At 43.7% G+C, this 19,691-nt stretch overlaps 1 protein-coding gene across 2 annotated transcripts in view; it reads right to left on the bottom strand.

Annotated features, from left to right (window-relative positions):
• The window catches only part of SLC25A42 (solute carrier family 25 member 42), a 51,618-nt gene extending 32,023 nt beyond the window's left edge, over positions 1–19,595 (bottom strand). For both annotated transcript variants that reach the window (XM_081939137.1, XM_081939138.1), the window contains exon 1: positions 19,440–19,595. The gene's annotated coding sequence lies outside the window, so the exon portion shown is untranslated. The remainder of the gene's footprint in view (positions 1–19,439) is intronic.
• Positions 19,596–19,691: the final 96 nt, after the last annotated feature.

The raw sequence follows: 19,691 nt of genomic DNA, 5'->3' as shown, positions 1-19,691 counted from the left end.
CGCCCGCCGTTTCCACGGCCCCGTTGCAAACAGTTCATAGCCCACGAGTGCAGAATCCCAGCTGGGGGATTCTGGGAGTTGAAGTCCACAGGACTTAAAGTCGCCAAGGTTGAGAAACACTGCACTGGTGGCTCACGGCCCAGAGTGACATAGATCTCCATATTTTAGCCAGGAACACTTTGTGAAAAAAAATCTTGAGTCTCCCACATTCAGCTTGGATAGCACTAAAACGTACAACATCATCATAATTTACCATTCCAACCATAGGTGAGCGATATCTTTTTATTGTGGATATTCTTGTGATTGCTGTTACATTCCCCATTTACAGAAAAAGCCACTGTCCCTTAATAAAGGTACATTGTTAAACCTATAAATCAGGGGTTCCAACCTTGGAAAACTTTTAAGACTTGTGGACTACAACTCCCAGAATTCCCCCAGCCAGCCATGCTGGTTGGGGAATTCTGGGAGTTGAAATCCACAAATAGATGGACTGCAATAGATATTCACTTTGGTTTACAACCAGGTAATTCCCAATTCTCATTCTGGTTTTTCTAACTTCTATTGCAAACGAGGCCTTCCGGCAGGTGCTGGCACAAAAATATAGTCTTTCATCAAGTCTTTCATTATACAACGAACAGTTTAATATATAATGAATTCGCTGTTTCATCCCATTCTGTCAAGTTGCTGTTCAATTCTGACACTCCTGAAATTTCCTTCCACGGCTGCCACTGGCATTATTTAAACGCCCAATGCATTCCTGAAAGCTGACAACGTAAGTTATTATCTCTTGCTATTTCTTGAACAAAAAAACAACAACAGTGGCATCAGATGCTGAAAATGGAGACGCTTTGAGCTTTTTTTCAAAGATCCAGATTCAAAATCAATGGAGTGACACTATTTACTGTCAAAAGACAATATTTATTGTCATTTGACTCTCATTTCTCTACCCTTAGTTGGCTGTCAACCAACTGTCTTATTTAGGATAAAGAATGCCCTACCTTTCAGAAAACAGCTGAGATATTTCTGCCCAACGATTTGTCGATAAAATCATCCAGTATCACACCTTCCAAGCAGGCCAGGTCGGGAAGGGACCACCAAAAAACATCAGAAAACCCGACTGTTTTCTCTTCCCTCCTTCTTATGCCAAAGAGAATCAAGTTGGGGCAATCTTGAGTTTCTTTCTCACTTTTTCTAGTTTGTTTCTTGTTTGTCCAGGAGGTAGGCTCAAGATACAGGAAGGATCTTGACAGACTTGAACACTAGGCCCTATCTAACAAAATGAAATTCAATAGTGAGAAAAGTAAGGTTCTACCTTTAGGCAAGGAAAACAAAATGCACAGGTACCGTATATGTGACACCTGGCTCAATAGCAGTTAATTGTGGGAAGGATTTTGGAGTCCCAGTGGACAATCACTTAAATATGAACCAGGAGTGTGTGGCGGCTGCCAAAAAAAGCCAACACAGTCCTAGGCTGCATTGACAGAGGGATAGAATCAAGATCATGTGAAGTGTTAATACCACTTTATAATGCCTTGGTAAGACCCCACTTGGAATACTGCAGTTTTAATTGCCATGATATAAAAAAGTTGTTGAGATTCTAGAAAGAGTGCAGAGAAGAGCAACAAAGATGATTAGGGGACTGGAGGCTAAAACATATGAAGAACGGTTGCAGGAATTTGGTAATGAAAAGAAGGACCAGGGATGATATGATAGCAGTGTTCCAGTATTTGAGAGGCCGCCACAAAGCGGAGGGGTCAACCTATTCTCCAAGGCACCTGAAAGCAGGACAAGAAGCAATGGGTGGATTGGAAACCAATCAAAGAGAGAAGCAACCTAGAACTAAGGAGAAATGTCCCCACAGTGAGAACAATTAACCAGTGGAACGACTTGCCACCAGAAGTTGTGTGTGCTCCAACACTGGAAGTTTTTAAGAAGAGATTGGACAACTTGTTTGGAATGGTATATGAGGATGTTGAACTACAACAGGGATGTTAAACTCAAGGCCTGCGGGCTGGATCCAGCTGTGGGATGCTTAGAGCTGGCCCACAGGGCCGCTCTGGAAACAATGAAGGACCGGGCCACGGTGCCTCTGCCAGAGAAAATGAAGCTCAGGAGGGCCTCCTTAGGTCTGTTTTCAGCTACGACGGCCTCCTGCAGCCCTCTGCCAGAGAAAATGGAGGTCGGGAGGGCCACACCTACCCCCCCACACGTGCTCCAGACATGAGTGATGTCGAGCTGGCCATGCCTACACTGGCCACACACCCCGAGGTCAAACACAGCCCTGATGTGGCCCTCAATGAAATCAAGTTCGACTCTGGAGAGAGTGCAGAGAAGAGCAACAAAGATGATTAGGGGACTGGAGACTAAAACATATGAAGAACGGTTGCAGGAACTGGGTATGTCTAGTTTAATGAAAAGAAGGACCAGGGGAGACATGATAGCAGTCTTCCAATACCTCAGGGGTTGCCACAAAGAAGAGGGAGTCAAACTATTCTCCAAGGCACCTGAAGGCAGGACAAGAAGCAATGGGTGGAAACTAATCAAGGAGAGAAGCAACTTAGAACTGAGGAGAAACTTCCTGACAGTTAGAACAATTAATCAGTGGAACAGCTTGCCTCCAGAAGTTGTGAATGCCCCAACACTGGAAGTCTTTAAGAAGATGTTGGATAGCCATTTGTCTGAAACGGTATCAGGGTTTCCTGCCTAGGCAGGGGGTTGGACTAGAAGACCTCCAAGGTCCCTTCCAACTCTGCTATTGTATTGTATAAGTTTGGCACCCCTGAACTAGAAGATCTGTTTGAAGAGGGGGTTGATCTAGAAGATCTCCAAGGTCCCTTCCGACTCTGTTATTCTGTTTTTATCTGAATTGTAGATTTTAAGCATATTATTGTCTTTATTGTTTTATATTTTTTTCAATGGTGTTTTTGAGAACCAGTTTGGTTTAGTAGTAAAGGCATCAGGCTAGGAACGGGGAGGAGATGAGTTCTAATCCCACCTTGGTCACGAAGTCTGCTGGGCCAGTCATTTTCTCTCAACCCTAAGGAGGAGACAATGACACACCACTTCTGAAAAATGTCAAGAAAACTGCAGGGACTTCTCCGGGCATTCTCTCAGAATCAAACATGACTGAATGGAAGGTTTAAATCAAAAGTGTCTTTAAACATTGTTAGCAGCCCAGAGTTATGATTTTGAGATGGGCTGCCATGTAAATTGAGATAATAAACGGGCTGCCTGAAATTGCCGAGGACAGAAGGAAAACTGATTAATGTGGCCACGAGGAAGAGCTTCAGTAGAATAAATTCTGTTCAGATTTTGATTATACTGATTTTACTGCAAAGTTCTTCTTTCCTATAAGCGCACATAAAAGCCATATTTTCTTTGCTCAACTTCGTCTGTTAAGTGGCCTACATTTTGGGACTGTTTGTAAGTATTCTTAGGAAATCAGCATATATAGGTCATAACATGCAAGGCAATTAAAAGAAAGTAGGGTAGAACCCAAAAAACAGAGGCAGAGAAAAATTAAATGTATTTCGCAGCATATCTGATCTTACACCCAAGTGGCCTCATCAACCCTGCTGGCAAAACAGACTTGGCTTGTTTCCAGATCATTTTTTTAAAAAAAAAAACAAATCAATCATCATGTCTCAATTACAAATTCATAAAGAAATGCATTGTCTTCTACTTGTAATTCTTTCACTTTTAATTCGATATATTCTTCTTAGGTATGTATATAGGGACTCTGCTGCAGAGGAAAGCCACAAGAAGTAGCCATGGCGAATAATTCCAGCCCTCAAGAAATTGTTATATCTGCAAAAGGGATAAATATTCAGTTGGCAGGACTTACAAAACATTCGGGGAAAGTTTTTGCTAGTCAGTGTAAACAGAGGTATGCAACTCTTATTGAGTTAAGAATTACTCCAAATAGTCTAATTGAAAAAGCAAGTACACGTCGACCTCACTTAGTGACCATTTGAAGTTACAACACACCCATCAAAAGCTACTTATGACCTGTTTCTGGAGTTCCCGATGGCCACACAGGCCCCCGGGATCATACGATTGCATTTAGGGTGCTTGACAACCAGCTCACTTTTACAACCGATTTATGACATTTCAGCCAATTTCCGGCAAAAAAACACCCATAGTTACATTTATTGGCTTAACAACCACAGCATTCACTTAACAACCACAATGTTCTCTTAGTGACCACTACAAAAGGAGTAATAAAATCGGGTCCAGTTATGTGGGTGCCTTGACTTATGATCATCATGACTGACGATGGAAATTCCGTTACAGTCGTAAGTCAAGGACCACATAAAAGAAAAAAATAAGCAGTGGTTGGGGAACCAAAAGCTAAGCTAATTAACATTATTAGTATTAATTCACGGCTAAAATTTAACTTAAAATTTCCAGGCTTAACATGAATCAAGCAAAATACATATATGCATACATGCATAATACACACATACATACATATATATTTTTAGCAACCACCAAATTTTCTATTTTCCCTTATAGTAAAGGTAAAAGTTCCCCTCGCACATGCATCTAGTCCTTTCCCACTCTAGGGGGCGGTGCTCATCTCAGTTTCAAAGCCGAAGATCCAGCGCTGTCCGAAGTCACCTCCGTGGTCACGTGGCCGGCATGACTAAATGCCAAAGGCGGACAGAACGCTGTTACCTTCCCACCAAAGTGGGTCCCTATTTTTCTACTTGCATTTTTACATGCTTTTGAACTGCTAGGTTGGAAGAAGCTGGGACAAGTAATGGGAGCTCACTCTGTTACGCGGCAGTAGGGATTCGAACCGCCGAACTGCTGACTTTTCTGATCGACAAACTCAGCGTCTTAGCCACTGGGCCACCGTGTCCCCTTCATTAAACCCAACATTCCTGCAACCGTTCTTCATATGTTTTTGTCTAATCATCTTTGGTCCTCTTCTCTTTCTAGAATCTCAACATCTGGATGCAGCATTCAAAGTGTGGTCTTACTAAGGCACCATAGAGTGGTATAAACACGTCACGTGATCTTGATTCTATCCCTCTGTCTTAAATTTCCACGTTTGAAGACCCCTGATTTAAAGTTTGAATGAAGATGCTCTAATCTGCTGGCCTGGAGTGCATGTACAAGGAAGTCAGAGGGTGGGCTTAATGGTATATGAAGGGGCTAAAATGTAAGTCAAAAGAGAATAATTGATGCCATTTGAGTTATTAGGTAATGGTAAAGGTAGTAGGTTCCCCTCGCTAGTCGTTCCCGACTCCAGGGGGCGGTGCTCATCTCTGTTTCAAAGCCGAAGAGCCAGCGCTTTTTTACATGCTTTCGAACTGCTAGGTTGGCAGAAAGTGGGACAAGTAATGGGAGCTCACTCCGTTACGCGGCGCTAGGGATTCGAACGGCCAAACTGCCAACCTTTCGGATCGACAAGTGTCTTAGCCACTGAGCCACTGCATCCCTTTCATTTTCCCTTATGCGTACTCCCAAAACTGAGAAGCAAGGGAGAAGCAGATGGAAGACTTGCTGTTCCACAATCTGGAGCGACATAGGGTGTTACACTGCACATTTGGTGATTTGCTGATTGTATAACTATAGTATAGGTAGTCCTCGACTTACGACCATGATTGAGCCCAAAATTTCTTTTGTTAAGTGAGATATATGTTAAGTGAGCTTTGCCCCATTGTATCATCTTGCTTGCCACTGTTGTTAAGTGAATCCCCGCAAATGTAAAGTTAGTAGCCTGGTTGTTAAGTGAATCTGGCTTCCTCATTGACTTTGCTTGTCAGAAGGTTGCAAAAGGGGAATCCCACAATCCCAGGACACTGTCATAAATACGAGTCAATTGCCAAGTGACTGAATTTTGATTACATAACTTATGGGGATACTGCAACGGCCGTTAACTGATGTAAGTCGCGGACTACCTGTATCACGAATCCTGAATGGAAAGACAAACACAGGTAGTCCTCACTTAGCAACCACAACTGGGACCAACAACTCGGTTGCTAAGCGATGTGATTGTTAGACGAAAGATCGTAGGACCACGACTTGCAATTTTACCATTGACTCAGCTTGCTCAATTCAGTTAGTAAGTATTACAACATACAAATGGTAATCACATGACCGCAGGACACTGCAATGGTCTTAAGTGCGAGGACCAATCCTAAAGTTACTCTTTCAGCCCTACTGTAACTTTAAAATGTTCAGCAAGGGCAATCTGTGAGCGATCCGATAGAAAGCGGTTCTTTTTGGTTTCTGGCCAAAATCAAGGGTCTAAAATGGATAAAAGTGTCATATCTATTTTCTTGGAATAATTTCATCCTAGGCCAGGGGTCGGCAACCCGTGGCTCAGGAGCCGCATGTGGCTCTTTCATCCCTGGGCAGCGGCTCCCTGTCGCCAGTTGGCTCCACAATTGATAGAATGTTCGGTTAGGACAGGTACAGGAAAAAGGACGCCACGCTAGGAGGAGACTCTATGGTGGAGGAACTGGACTTCCGGTCGGCTCCAGGATTGAACGGGGGGCTTCCAGTTAGGACCTTTGTGGCTCTTTGAGTGTTTAAGGTTGCCGACCCTTATCCTAGGCCAGCGATGAACCTTTTTTGGCTCGCGTGCCATAAGTGGGGGGAGCGCAGGGGGATAGTGTGCGGGCGTGCCGCACCCATAATGCAATGCACTACCCCCCCAGTGTGCATGCCTGCACTACAGGCGTGACCCCCCCCCCATTTTTTGCATGCTTTTTTTGCCCTCCCCAGGCTCCAGAGGCTTTATAGGAGCCTGGGGAGGGCGAAAACACACACCCCCACGGGAAGTGACTTCCGGTTTGCTCGGAGGGTCATTTTGAGCGCCCCGAAGGCTTGAGGGACCTTCAGGATGCTTCCCTGAAGCCTCCGGAGCCGCCAAAACGACCCTCCGAGCAAACCGGAAGTGACTTCCGGTTTGCTCGGAGGGTCATTCTGAGCGCTCCGAAGACTTGGGGGACCTTCCGAACGCTTCCCTGAAGCCTCCGGAGCACTCAAAACGAACCTCCAAGCAAACCGTAAGTCACTTACGGTTTGCTCGGAGGGTCGTTTTGAGAGCTCCAAAGGCTTGAGGGACCTTCAGGACGCTTCCCTGAAGCCTCCGGAGCAGTCAAAATGACCCTCCAAGCAAACAGGAAGTCCGTTCCGAATTTCCGGTTTGCCCGTAGGGCCGGTTTTTTGCGCTCCGGAGGCTCCAGGGAAGCTCATGAAGCCTCCAAGGGGGGGCGAGGGGGCTCTTTTCGCCCTCCCCAGGCTCCTATAAAGGCTCTGGAGCTTGGGGAGGGCGAAAAATGGCTTTAAAAAAGGGTGAAGTCAGCTGGCCAGCGTGCGCATGCCCTGACAAATGGCTCCGCGTGCCATCTGTGGCACACGTGCCATAGGTTCACCATCACTGTCCTAGGCAATTATTACAATGGATTGTTTATCACACATGATTTGGCATTAGTGTAGAACTGTGATGGCGAAATTATGGCACGCATGCCAGAGGTGGCATGCAGAGCCCTCTCTGCTGATATGCGCGCTGTCGCCCCAGGTCAGATCTCTGTGGCGTTTCTTTTGTGAGCTTCTGTTTCCCTGCAAAAGACGAAACAGAAGGTCACAAAAGAAAAAGATCTTACCTCTTGCCACACTGCCGGTGTTCCGGTGCTCAGCCTCCCGCTGGCCAGCTGGTCTTTGGGTCTTTGCTGCGTATGTGTGCATGTTTGTGTATGCGCACGTTTAAGCACCTTTCAGTTTGGGCATGCACGGACACGCACTTTGCGCACTTAGTGGCTAAAAGTTTTGCCATCCCTGGTATAGAAGAATATGGCTTCCAGTAAGAAGAAATCATGATTTCTTTTCATAGGTGAAGGAACAATAGGTTGAAACCGAGTCTTGTACAATTGGGAGGGAGCAGGAGAGGCCGTCCGTAGGCAAGTTACCTCCGACAATTCCAGAGATGCACCACAAACAAATCTTTTTTCTCTGAGTTATGACAAGTACGTTTGTTTTCAAACTTGTTCGGCAGGTTAACTGACCTGCCTGGATAATCCACCTTCGATTTGCTAATACCATAGTACACAAATGCACAAACTAGAGGCAAAGGGCAAAAAAATATTCTGCGATAAAATAACAGCAATGGTGAAAAGAATAGTGGGGAAGGCTCACAGATCTGAAGAAGCTGCAGTAAGAGAGATATTCAAAAGCTTTGCCTGCACATGTTTTCATGCTTCCACAGTTAAAAGTTTTTCAAATGTTACTTAAAACTATGGATAGAACATAGAGTTTGTGGAATGTTTCTTCCTTGTTTTGCTAAAATTTTGTACTTTATCAAAAAAAAGAGCCCAGCACTTAAACACGATACGCCTTATAACATTAACTCCGGGCTCAATTATGGTCATAAGTCATTAAGGTTACATGACATTATAAAGGTCGTTAAGTGAATCATCATATGACCACACCTGATTTTACAATCATTTTGCATAAGTTTATTAAGTGAACATGGCAGTAAAACGAATGCCACCGATGTTTAAGCAAATCCATTATCTGCAGTGGACATTTTTTTGATGGAAACAAGAGGTAAATGTTGATTTTTGGCAAAAAAATGTTATAATTTTTCGTTGTGTGACCAGGGGACACTGCAAAGGGTGTGTCGATCATCAGAACGTCAAATCTGGGTCGTAAATATATTTTTGTGGTCTGTCGAAACTTCAAGTAGTCATTAAGTAACCAGTCATAAGTCAAGGACTACCTGTAAGCTCCTAACTGTACAGCCAAAATACACCCCAGAAACTATTCAATAAATGATTCTCATCTACGCAAACCACTGTGAGCATCATATTAAGGATTGCCTCTAAATAAATAAAAACTCCCTATTTGGGGTACAGTCAGGACAAGTGAATGGAGCCGAGTCTTTCCTGGCCGGATGCCCTTCCTGATGCCTACTCGTAGTTCTCAGCAGATGTTTTTCATTTGTGCTCTAGGAGATAAATATCTCCCACTACCTAGGATTGAACTCTCAACCTTTCGAGCATCTTCATCACTAAACCACCACACTGCTAAGGGACTGCCACTAATGGCAGTCCCTTAGCAGTGTGGGATATGTTGGATAGCTATTTGTCTGAAACGGTATAGGGTTTCCTGCCTAGGCAGGGGGTTGGACTAGAAGACCTCCAAGGTCCCTTCCAACTCTACTATTGTATTGTATTGTATAATTGCTGTTCTAAAAAACACCCTGCAGAGCCAAAGCAATAACTTATTACAATCTCATATTTATGCATCAATCTGATAACTGCAAATGACAAGACTTAAAGAAGACAGATTACACCTGCCAGCTGGTACATAGATTCTAGGATAAAATTGAGCACAGAAGCAGAATGGGCTGACACATTCTCCAAACCAGCTCAGAACGCCAAAGAGGAAAGGTTTATTTATATTCCGCTACCAGTTTCAGAAAACCTACCAATTTACTATAGATCAGTGTTTCTCAACTCCAGGAACTTTAAGATGCATGGGCTTCAACTCCCAGAATTCCCCAGCCAGCATGCTTCTTAATGTTCCCGAAATTGAAAAACACAGCTGTAAATTGCCATAAAATCCTGGTGAACTTCATGCTATCTCAGATTTTCAAGGAAAAAAGGAAGTTTCTGCAATCTTAAATAGATATTGCTTTCTATATCTAACATCCTACAAGCTCTGACACCACTATACTACAGCTCAGGTTTGAGTAAATCCAGCAAACTAGAATTGAAAGGAGCTATTTAGGCCAGTGTTTTTTCAAACTTGGCAACTTTAGAATATGTGGATTTCAACTCTCAGAATTCCCCGACATTGGGAATTCTGGGACTTGAAATCCACATACTTTAAACTTGCCAGTTTGAAAGCCACCGATTTAGGCTTCGAATCTAATACATTACTCAGATGAGTAACCCAAATTCAATAATTCTTAGCAGATGGTTCTACTCTTCACCTGAATACTTCCAGTGAAAGTAAGCCCACTCTTTCTGATTAATTGGTTCCACTGCCCACACGCTCTTCCTGTTTTTTTCACACAATGAATTCCTATATAACTTGGGATCCTTGTTCTGAATCCTATACTTTAGAATGAGAAAGAATACATTTTCATATTTTTCTGGGGGGGTCAAATATTTTTCATATACAACAGTTGGACTTACAACAGTTCATTTAATAACCGTTTGAAGTTGCAGCGGCACTGAAGAAAAGTGACTTATGATTGTTTTTTTCACACTTATGACCGCTGTAGCATCCCCATGGTCACATGGTCAAAATTCAGATGCTTGGCAATTTATGAAGGTTGCAGTGTCCCGGTGTCACGTGATCAGCTTTTGCGCCCTTCTGACAAGCAAAGTCAAGGGGAAAGCCAGATTCACTTAACAACTAGGCTACTAACCTAACAACTGCAGTGATTCACTTAACAACCATGGCAAGAAAGGTCTTAAAACGGGGGAAATTCAACTGTCTCGCATAGGAACAGAAATTTGGGGCTCAATAGTGGTTGTAAGTGGAGGAGTGCTTGTACCTCAAGGGAAAATGCATGTTTTGTGGGAGACTGCCTCCTCGCCTTGCATCTGTGAGTTGTTTGATCTGAAAGCAAATTACTGAAAAAAAAAGAAAAGGAGAAGGGTCTTTACACACTTCCTGCATTGTTTTTCACTACTATAAATGAATATGTTTAAAAGACAAAAGTAGACTATCCTTGGGGAAACAAAACAGAATAACAGAGTTAGAAGGGACCTTGGAGGCCTTCTAGTCCAACCCCAATCCTATCCTTCACACACACTTTTGTGAGTCTCTCTCTTTAAGATGAGGTTTAGATAAAAGAAAAGCTTTTCTATTCTTATAAATTTCTTAATATACTACTTCCAACTTCAAATGCAATCTATGTCTCTTGGCATTCAGGGACAATTGGATACAGTGCATAAAGTACTCTGTGTCCAAGACAACGTGTTATCTTTAAAATGGGACATTCTGCTAATCATTCAGTATTCTTCCAGCACACTATTGATATTTAGGGGCACATCCCACGGACAGAGATAGGGAACTCTGGCCCCTTTATGACTTGTGGACTTCAACTCCCAGAATTCCTGAGCCAGGAAATGGCTGGCTCAGGGATTCTGGAAGTTGAAGTCCACAAGTCATAAAAGTACCATAGTTCCCTGTCCCTGCCCTATGGGAATGGATGCAAAATATCAACAATTGTACCCACCTTTTAAAATGCCATATTTAAACAATTATGTTGAAAAGAATGCCAGGGGGTTGGTAAATATTGAAGGACTAGACTCGGACCAAGTTAAAGTCTACCCTCAGCTATGGAAGTTATACAATAATACAATAGGAGAGTTGGAAGGGACCTTGGAGGTCTTCTAGTCCAACCCCCTGCCTAGGCAGGAAACCCTATACCGTTTCAGACAAATGGCTATCCAACATCTTCTTAAAGACTTCCAGTGTTGGGGCATTCACAACTTCTGGAGGCAAGCTGTTCCACTGATTAATTGTTCTAACTGTCAGGAAGTTTCTCCTCAGTTCTAAGTTGCTTCTCTCCTTGATTAGTTTCCACCCATTGCTTCTTGTTCTACCCTCAGTTGCCTTGGAGAACAGCTTGACTCCCTCTTCTTTGTGGCAACCCCTGAGATATTGGAACACTGCTGTCATACCTCCCCTAGTCCTTCTTTTCATTAAACTAGACACACCCATTTCCTGCAACCGTTCTTCATATGTTTTAGTCTCCAGTCCCCTAATCCTTTTTGTTGCTCTTCTCTGCACTCTTTCCAGAGTCTCCACATCTTTTCTACATCGTGGCGACCAAAACTGAATGCAGTATTCCAAGTGTGCCTTCCCAAGGCATTATAAAATGGTATTAACACTTCACGTGATCTTGATTCTATCCCTCTGTTGAGGCAGCCTAGGTCTGCGTTGGCTTTTTTGGCATTTCATTAAGTAAGCATGGGTCAACCACTAACTCTTGGTCTAATTACTCCATGGGGAGGTTTTATGACGGGGAGAAAAATTGGAAGGAGGGAATGATGTTTAAACCCCCAGACTTCCTAATCAGTGGAAGATGCCACTAATTGAGGGTTGCCCCCAAGGATCTAAAGCTTGGTTTAGAACAGGGGTGTCAAACTCAAGGCCCTGCAGGCCGGATTTGGCCCATGGAGTAGTTAAATCTGGCCCCAGGACCAACCTGGAAACAGCAAATGACTGGCCTGCAGTGCCTCTGGCAACCAAAATGGGGGCAGGGGAGCACGTACAGCACCCCCAAACCCCATCTGGCCGGCAAAGTGCTGCAGGAGGCCGTGCAGGCCGAGAACAGGGTATGGTGGGCCTTGTGCAGTCCCCCCTTTGCCGCATTTTGGCCAGCAGGGTGCTGCAGGTGGCATCTGTCCCGTCTCTCACCCACCCTGGCTGGCATACGAAAGAGAACTACAATGCTGATCCGGCCCTCAAAGAAATCCAGTTTGACACCCTGGTTTAGAACAATGTTTCTCAACCTTGGCAACTTTAAAAATTTAGAGTGGCCAAGGTTGAGAAATCCTGCTTTAGAATGCAAGTTTATCCACCCTATTTCTTAAGCCAGGGGTGTCCAAACTTGGGAACTTTAAGACTTGTGGACTTCAACTCCCAGAATTCCCCAGCCAACATGGCTTAAGCCAGGGGTGTCCAAACTTGGGAACTTTAAGACTTGTGGACTTCAACTCCCAGAATTCCCCAGCCAGCATGGCTTAAGCCAGGGGTGTCCAAACTTGGGAACTTTAAGACTTGTGGACTTCAACTCCCAGAATTCCCCAGCCAGCATGGCTTAAGCCAGGGGTGTCCAAACTTGGGAACTTTAAGACTTGTGGACTTCAACTCCCAGAATTCCCCAGCCAGCATGGCTTAAGCCAGGGGTGTCCAAACTTGGGAACTTTAAGACTTGTGGACTTCAACTCCCAGAATTCCCCAGCCAGCATGGCTTAAGCCAGGGGTGTCCAAACTTGGGAACTTTAAGACTTGTGGACTTCAACTCCCAGAATTCCCAGCTGGGGAATTCTGGGAGTTGAAGTCCACAAGTCTTAAAGTTCCCAAGTTTGGACACCCCTGGCTTAAGCAAACACGTTGTTTTTTCTCAGATTTTTTACTGTTCATGCTATATGGTCGGTTCTCCACAGCACTGCAATTGTCCCAAAGTTTTCTTTTTTTAAAAAAAAAATCAGAATTCAAATTCACCTGAGGAGATTAAAGGCAGGATTTGCTTTGCCCAGCATCCAGTAACCCCAGTCTTGTTTTTTAAGTCTTAGACTGGTTAAATAGGAGTTACACAAAGTGAAGTTGGGAGAGAACTCAGATAAATATGAACAGAGGAATAAAGAAATCCAAGCACGTGAATGAATGATGTCACAAATTAATTATTGGTGTTCCACCTTTATTATTTTTACAAATAACTCGAGGTGGTGAACGTATCCAACATACCTCCTTCTCTCTATTTTCCCCACAACAACAACCCTGTGGAGGTGGGTTGGGCTGAGAGACTCTCCCAAGAAGCTTTCGTACCTAAGGCAAGACTAGAACTCTCAATTTCCTAGTACGATTGGCCTAAACGCCATCCAGCGCCTTTCATGTCCAAAGCAGGACTAGAAGTCAAAATCTCCTGATGATTGGGCCAAAGTCACTCAGCCGTTTTTCATGGCTAAAGCGAGACTTGAACTCAGTATCTCCCATTTTTTTTTAGCCTGGTGTCTTAACCCCTTCATGGGTTACTGCCTTGTCGTGGCAAAGGGGCTTGTGTAGCTCAATGAAGCTATGAGCTATGCCGTGTAGGGCCAGCCAAGACAGGAAGGTCATAGCAGAGAGCTCTGAAAAAACGTGATCCACTGGAGAAGGAAATGGCAACCCACTCCAGTATGTTTGCCATGAAAACCCCATGGACAGCATCAAAAGGCTGAGCACCAAAGAATGGAGGCCTTTGAACTCTGGTGCTGGAGAAGACTCCTGCGAGTCCCTTGGATTGCAAGGCGATCCAACCGGTTAGTCCTAGAGGAGATCAACCCTGACTGCTCTTCAGAAGGCCAGATCCTGAAGAGGAAACTCAAATCCTTTGGCCACCTAATGAGAAGGAAGGACTCACTGGAGAAGATCCTAATGCCGGGAACGATTGAGGGCAAAAGAAGAAGAAGGGGACAGCAGAGAATGAGGTGGCTGGACGGAGTCACCGAAGCAGCTGGCGTGAACTTAAATGGACTTTGGGGAATGGTAGTGGACAGGAAGGGCCTGGAGGAATGTTTTCCATGGGTCAGTCACAACTTTGCAATTAACAACAACTTAACCACTAGACCAAACTGGAACATTTTGCTTTTTTTGTGGATAGCATACTAGCTTGGGAGAAGAGTGTCTTGCCTTCATTCAGCTTAGAAAAGGATGCAACCCTTAGCTGGTAAATATTTCTGTAGATGAGTAATTTTTGTCAGCTTATTTTCAACATTAGTTACACATTCTAGTAAATATTCAATACGATCTGTAATGTTTTTTCTAACATGCTGGAAATTCTTGCAGAGAGTCCAGCAGCTAAATGCTCCAGTTGGCATCTCTTTCCTTAATTCTTGCTAGTTGAGAAAACTTTTCCATTTCACCTTTCAGTGTGGAAATAACCTTTGCTTCCATAACGTCTGTATAAACTTTCAGGACAAGAACAGTTTGTTTGACTTTCGAATCTTTTGAAAGTTTTGGGACGAGGGATGTAGAAATCGCTCCCAGAGAATCAGCAACTGGGAGCAATTAAAAGACTCAGAGCAGTCACACCTAGAAAACGGGAAGGATAAATAAACCTTCCTGAAGCCAGGAACACAAAAAGAATTAACCTGGTATGGTTACAAAATCAATGCCTAAACCAGACAAGCCAGCACGGTAATAAAAAAAAACTGAGAATGAACCGAAGACGGGAAATGAAAGCATTTTCAATAGTTGCAATTCCTAGAAAAGATCAACGTAAATTCCTATATAGTTCTTGTCAGTCAGTTTACCAGAAGTGGAACTAATCCCTCTTTCGATGTTATCAGAATACTTTTCATCACTCCAGTTTACAACTGGAAAGCTGGACAATACAGATAGTCCTCGACTAACCACAGTGAATTTAGTGACTATTCAAAGTTACAAAGGAAGTGAAAAAAAAAAGATTTATGACTGTTTTTCACATGACCATTGCAACATCCCCATGGTCAGGTGAGCAAAATTCAGACACTTGGCAATTGACACATATTTATGACGGTTGCGGTATCCCAGGGTCATGTGATCACCTTTTACAACCTTCTGACAAGCAAACTCAATGGGGGAAACCAGATTCACTTAACAACCGTGTGGCTAACTTTACAATTGCAGTGATTCACTTAAGAACTGTAGCAAGAAAATGGGGCAAAATTCACTTAGCAGAAATGTTGAGCTCAACTGCAGTCGTAAATCAAGGACTACCTGTATATCAAATGGACTGGCAATTATCAGGGAGCTAATTATTAGACAAGTAATGGGGTTTTTTTCACCCTTGACTGGATAGAAATTGGCTGGGAATGCTCCAGATCTGGATTTCCTACACTGAGCAATGCAGGTAGTCCTCGGCTTATGACAATTGAGCCAAACATTTCCGTTGCTAAGTGAAACATTTGTTAAGTGAATTTTGCCCCACTGTATGGCCTTTCTTGCCACAGTTGTTAAGCGTATCGCTGCAATTGTTAAGTTCGGGACACGGTTGTGAAGGGAATATGCTTTCCACGTTGACTTTGCTTGTCAGAAATTCGCAAAAGTGGACTTTCTAGTGGAATGTTGCAATGTGGCTCAACAAGTGAACTCAAAATTCAGATGCAAAAGGCACATTTAATTCAAAACACTGCTCAAAAATGATGTTCGTCATTGGGCAGCTAACCATATTTTGCTCCCGGTTTGTCCCTTCGCACCATGAACAATACAAGAAGACCAAGTGATTAGTCAGGACTGACTACCCCACCTCTGTGGAAATCAAAGCCTTAAAGACAACCTGTTTGTATTGAATACAATGGGGGGAAGAGCTATAAAGCATTGTACAAGAGGAAGACAATGTTTCAGAATGTGGCCCAGGTAGGAATAACTTTTAAAACATCTGCAGAGTCTCAGTATTGAAAATCTAAACCAGGAATGTCAAACTCAAGGCCCAGGGACCGGATCTGGTCCACAGGGCCACCATAGACTGGCTCACAGTGCCTTTGCCAGCAAAAATGGAGCTCAGGACAACCACACCCAGTCCTGCCAGGCTCCGTTTTCGGCTGTGATGGCCTCCAGCCGCCCTCTGCCAGTGAAAACGGAGCTCGGTTTTCACTGGCAGAGTTTGGCAGGAAGCTGTCACAGCTGAAAATGGAGCCCATTTTCATTGGCAGAGCGCTTGGGTCACCACAGACCCCCCCTCCCGACATGAGTGACATAAAGCTGGCCACGCCCATCTCAGCCGCCAAGGTCAAATATAATCCTGATGCGGCCCTCAATGAAATCGAGTTTGACACCCCTGATCTAAACCATGCAACCAAAATGCACACGACAAGAGAAATTTTCCCAGAAGGATTTAAAACTTCTGTAGCTAATTAAAACATATACTTTTCAAGCATTGTTGACTGAGGCTGTACCCGTGTCAGTCCTGAAGATTTCCTTGACAGCCGAGTCACCCACAACAATCTGAGAATTAAACTCAAGGATCTCTGCAGAAAATAAAATGGCATGGGTGTGTCAACCCCTAAACTAGCAAGTTAGACTTTTAGCACAACTAAAGTCAAAGCCGTAACACCAGAGCTTCATCAGCTGATTCAGATACCAGCTTTATCTTGAATAGCATTGCTTATCTTCTCTATCCTTACGAAAATACATACATACACACCTCTGTCACACTGTGATAGAAAGGAAGAAAAATGTCTAGGCCAATGCAAGTTAGCCTGAAGGGAAAGGGAGGAAATTTTCCCTAAATTTGATTTGTTGCAGCCCCATATTACCAAGCTCCATTGTACCCTAACCCTTTTTTCTGAAATACAGAAAGGTATTTCATACAAGTGGCCACTCATACAGCTGTCTTTTATGGCTGGCCATAACTCTCAGCATTACCAATGGGAGCTAACGGCCCTAGCTAAAAGAAAGTTTTACAAAGAACACCAGGACTGGTGCTGCTGTATTCATGTATTCTTTGCCCTTCTTTTAAGCAGCCAAAACCCATTTTCACTGAATAACCATTGGTCTTTCTATTCCAGTGCTGCAGGCTTAGACTGGTGTCAATTTTATCTTTGACAGAGGGAGGGGAGCATACCAGAGTTACTAAGAGCAGACCTTTACAAATAAAACCATGTTTCAACCAACTGAATATATGGTATCATTTCCTGCCTTAAAAACAGAAAATGCAAACGGTTTCACAAGGATGGAGGGAAGGGGAGAGAAATAGAGGGAAGAGAAGAAAACTTATTCCAAATCTTTAGGCTTCTACCCCCAATCAAATGTTTCTTGGTTTGTCAAGTCAAGATTCCCTTATCAACCCGTTTAGGACAGTATTCTGAGATAACTAGGACAACTTTATTCATTACTTGCTTCTTCCAATCGTTCACAAAAATAATTCATTAAAAATAATTTCCATAAAATAAAAAAAGTTAGCATGGTGTAAAGATTAATCACGCCTGAAGCTCACCGATCAAGCTAGCTACTCTTATTCACCCTCACTTCAGATGATCGATTCAAAAATGAAATATTGAACTCTTCTGAGGGGAAAAAAAACAGACAGAAGGGAAGCTACAAATGGAATAGGTCTGTTCACAAAATACCACTGAAGGATAGACTAATTTCTCCACTGAGGGGGTATACGAATAGGGATTTTATGAGTGGTGAATTGCAACACTGAAAAAGAAAGCCAATATAATATGATTCCACCAAAACTTGCAAAAGCAGTTGTTTTAATTTTATGTACCTCAACAAATCACTTCCTTAAAACTATGTTGAAAGTGCTATACAGTGTGTTATTACTACAGATTTCTCTATTTAGGGATTGGGGTACTTTCCTTATCCTCAAATGTTTGGAGAGGGTGCTTAAAAAAAATTGACAGGAAGATTAACCATTGTTTCGGTTCAATCTTCCAGCTGTTCTTCTAAACAAGAGGTCAATTAACCTTAAGCTTTTCCCAACCACAAAGAATGGGGAATTAAACTTTGATCCATCATCTGCTTCTCAAATGAATGCGGTCAGATTTAAGCTTTTCAATCCTCTATCGTTCAACTGAGGGAGGAGCTAACCTGCAGCCTCCACTGCTTTTTAGCCAAAGAAACAAGACACTAGAAACCGTTTTAATTGTTAACCCCCCCACAAAACCCCATTAGAAAAAGAAAGAGGTTTTAAACATTTGTTGTTGTCCCCTTTCAAATCAAGTCTACTAAGTCAAGAAGGAAAGCGGAGGAATTATCCATTGCACTGCAGTTCAACAAGTTCATTCCTTCAGTCCTTATTTTGGGGAGGGGGAAGAAAATACAGGTTAATTGTCATCGTCCCCCCCAATTTAATTATATATTGTTTAGATTGAAGGGGATTCCCCTCTCTATCCTGGATGGAATTTGGGGCAAAAGGAAAGTGGCTCCTTTTGTGTCCTGCAGACACAAAGGTCAACTTTCAACAACACATACAGCAAAAACACTCAAGTTTGGAAACCGAATAGCCTCAAGCCCCCTCCCCCAATTCAATTTAAGAGGAGGAAAAAGAGGGGAGCAACTCACCTTCAGCCCTTGACCCCCTCCCCCTTTCCTCTCAAGGGAAGAGGAGTGACTATTAACCCTTTCTCTATTGGTAAATATGAAGAAGGGAGAAACTCAAAGTTCTCCGCCCTTCGGAAGAAGCAATATTTGAATTAAAACCACCCACCTATTAGAACCAGGGGGTACATTTGCTTTTCTCCCCCTCCCTATCTTTTGGACCCCCTCCTCTAAAGAGAGGGGAAAGAAGCATTTGAGCCCCCCACCCTTTAAATCCAAGGTGGTGGAGATGATCCCTCTATAGCCCCCTCCTTGTCAAGGAGTGGGGGGGGCAATTAAGCCTTTATTTTCACCCCTAGTCTCTTTTGGAAGCAGGGAAATTAGCTTTTATATTCTCTCTCATCTGATCCAAATAAGTCTGAAGACTTCCCTTCCCTTTAGGAGAATACAAATTAGCCACTGTCACATCAAGGGGGGGGGGGAGGAGGAATTTGGCTTTTAAGTTACATGCCTCTCCCCCCCCCCTCCAGGCACAACTCAGCAGTCTCTAAGACCCTCATTTCAATAGAACGAGAAGGACTTTAAAATCTTCCCTTCCCACTTGCCTTCATAGCACCCCCCCAAACTTGCCCCTAAAGAGGGGAGAAACACTCAGACGACCCCCCCTCTCTTATTTATTTATTTATTTTGGAGGAAAGGGGAGCAACTGCATATCGCACATGCGCACTCACCCCTCCCTTCAGGTGCGTTTGCTCTTCCAGCTGCTGTCGCCGCTCTCGTCTCGTCTCGTCTAGACTCGTCCCTTCGAGACACGCCCCTTATGCCCTCGTCCTGGCCAATCAGCGCGGCCCGTTTCAAAAAGAGGCGGAGGAGGGAGGTGGACGAGGAGCGAGGCGAAAACTAAGGGGAAGGAGGGAAGGTCATCGCAGAGGAGGAGGGAGCTTCGGTTTGTGTGATTGGCTGCTGCTCTCGCCAATAGAGAG

The sequence above is a fragment of the Natrix helvetica genome, assembly GCF_964273705.1.
Source record: "Natrix helvetica genome assembly, chromosome: 1".
NCBI lineage: Eukaryota > Metazoa > Chordata > Lepidosauria > Squamata > Natricidae > Natrix > Natrix helvetica.
This window is presented reverse-complemented; position numbering and strand designations above follow the sequence as displayed.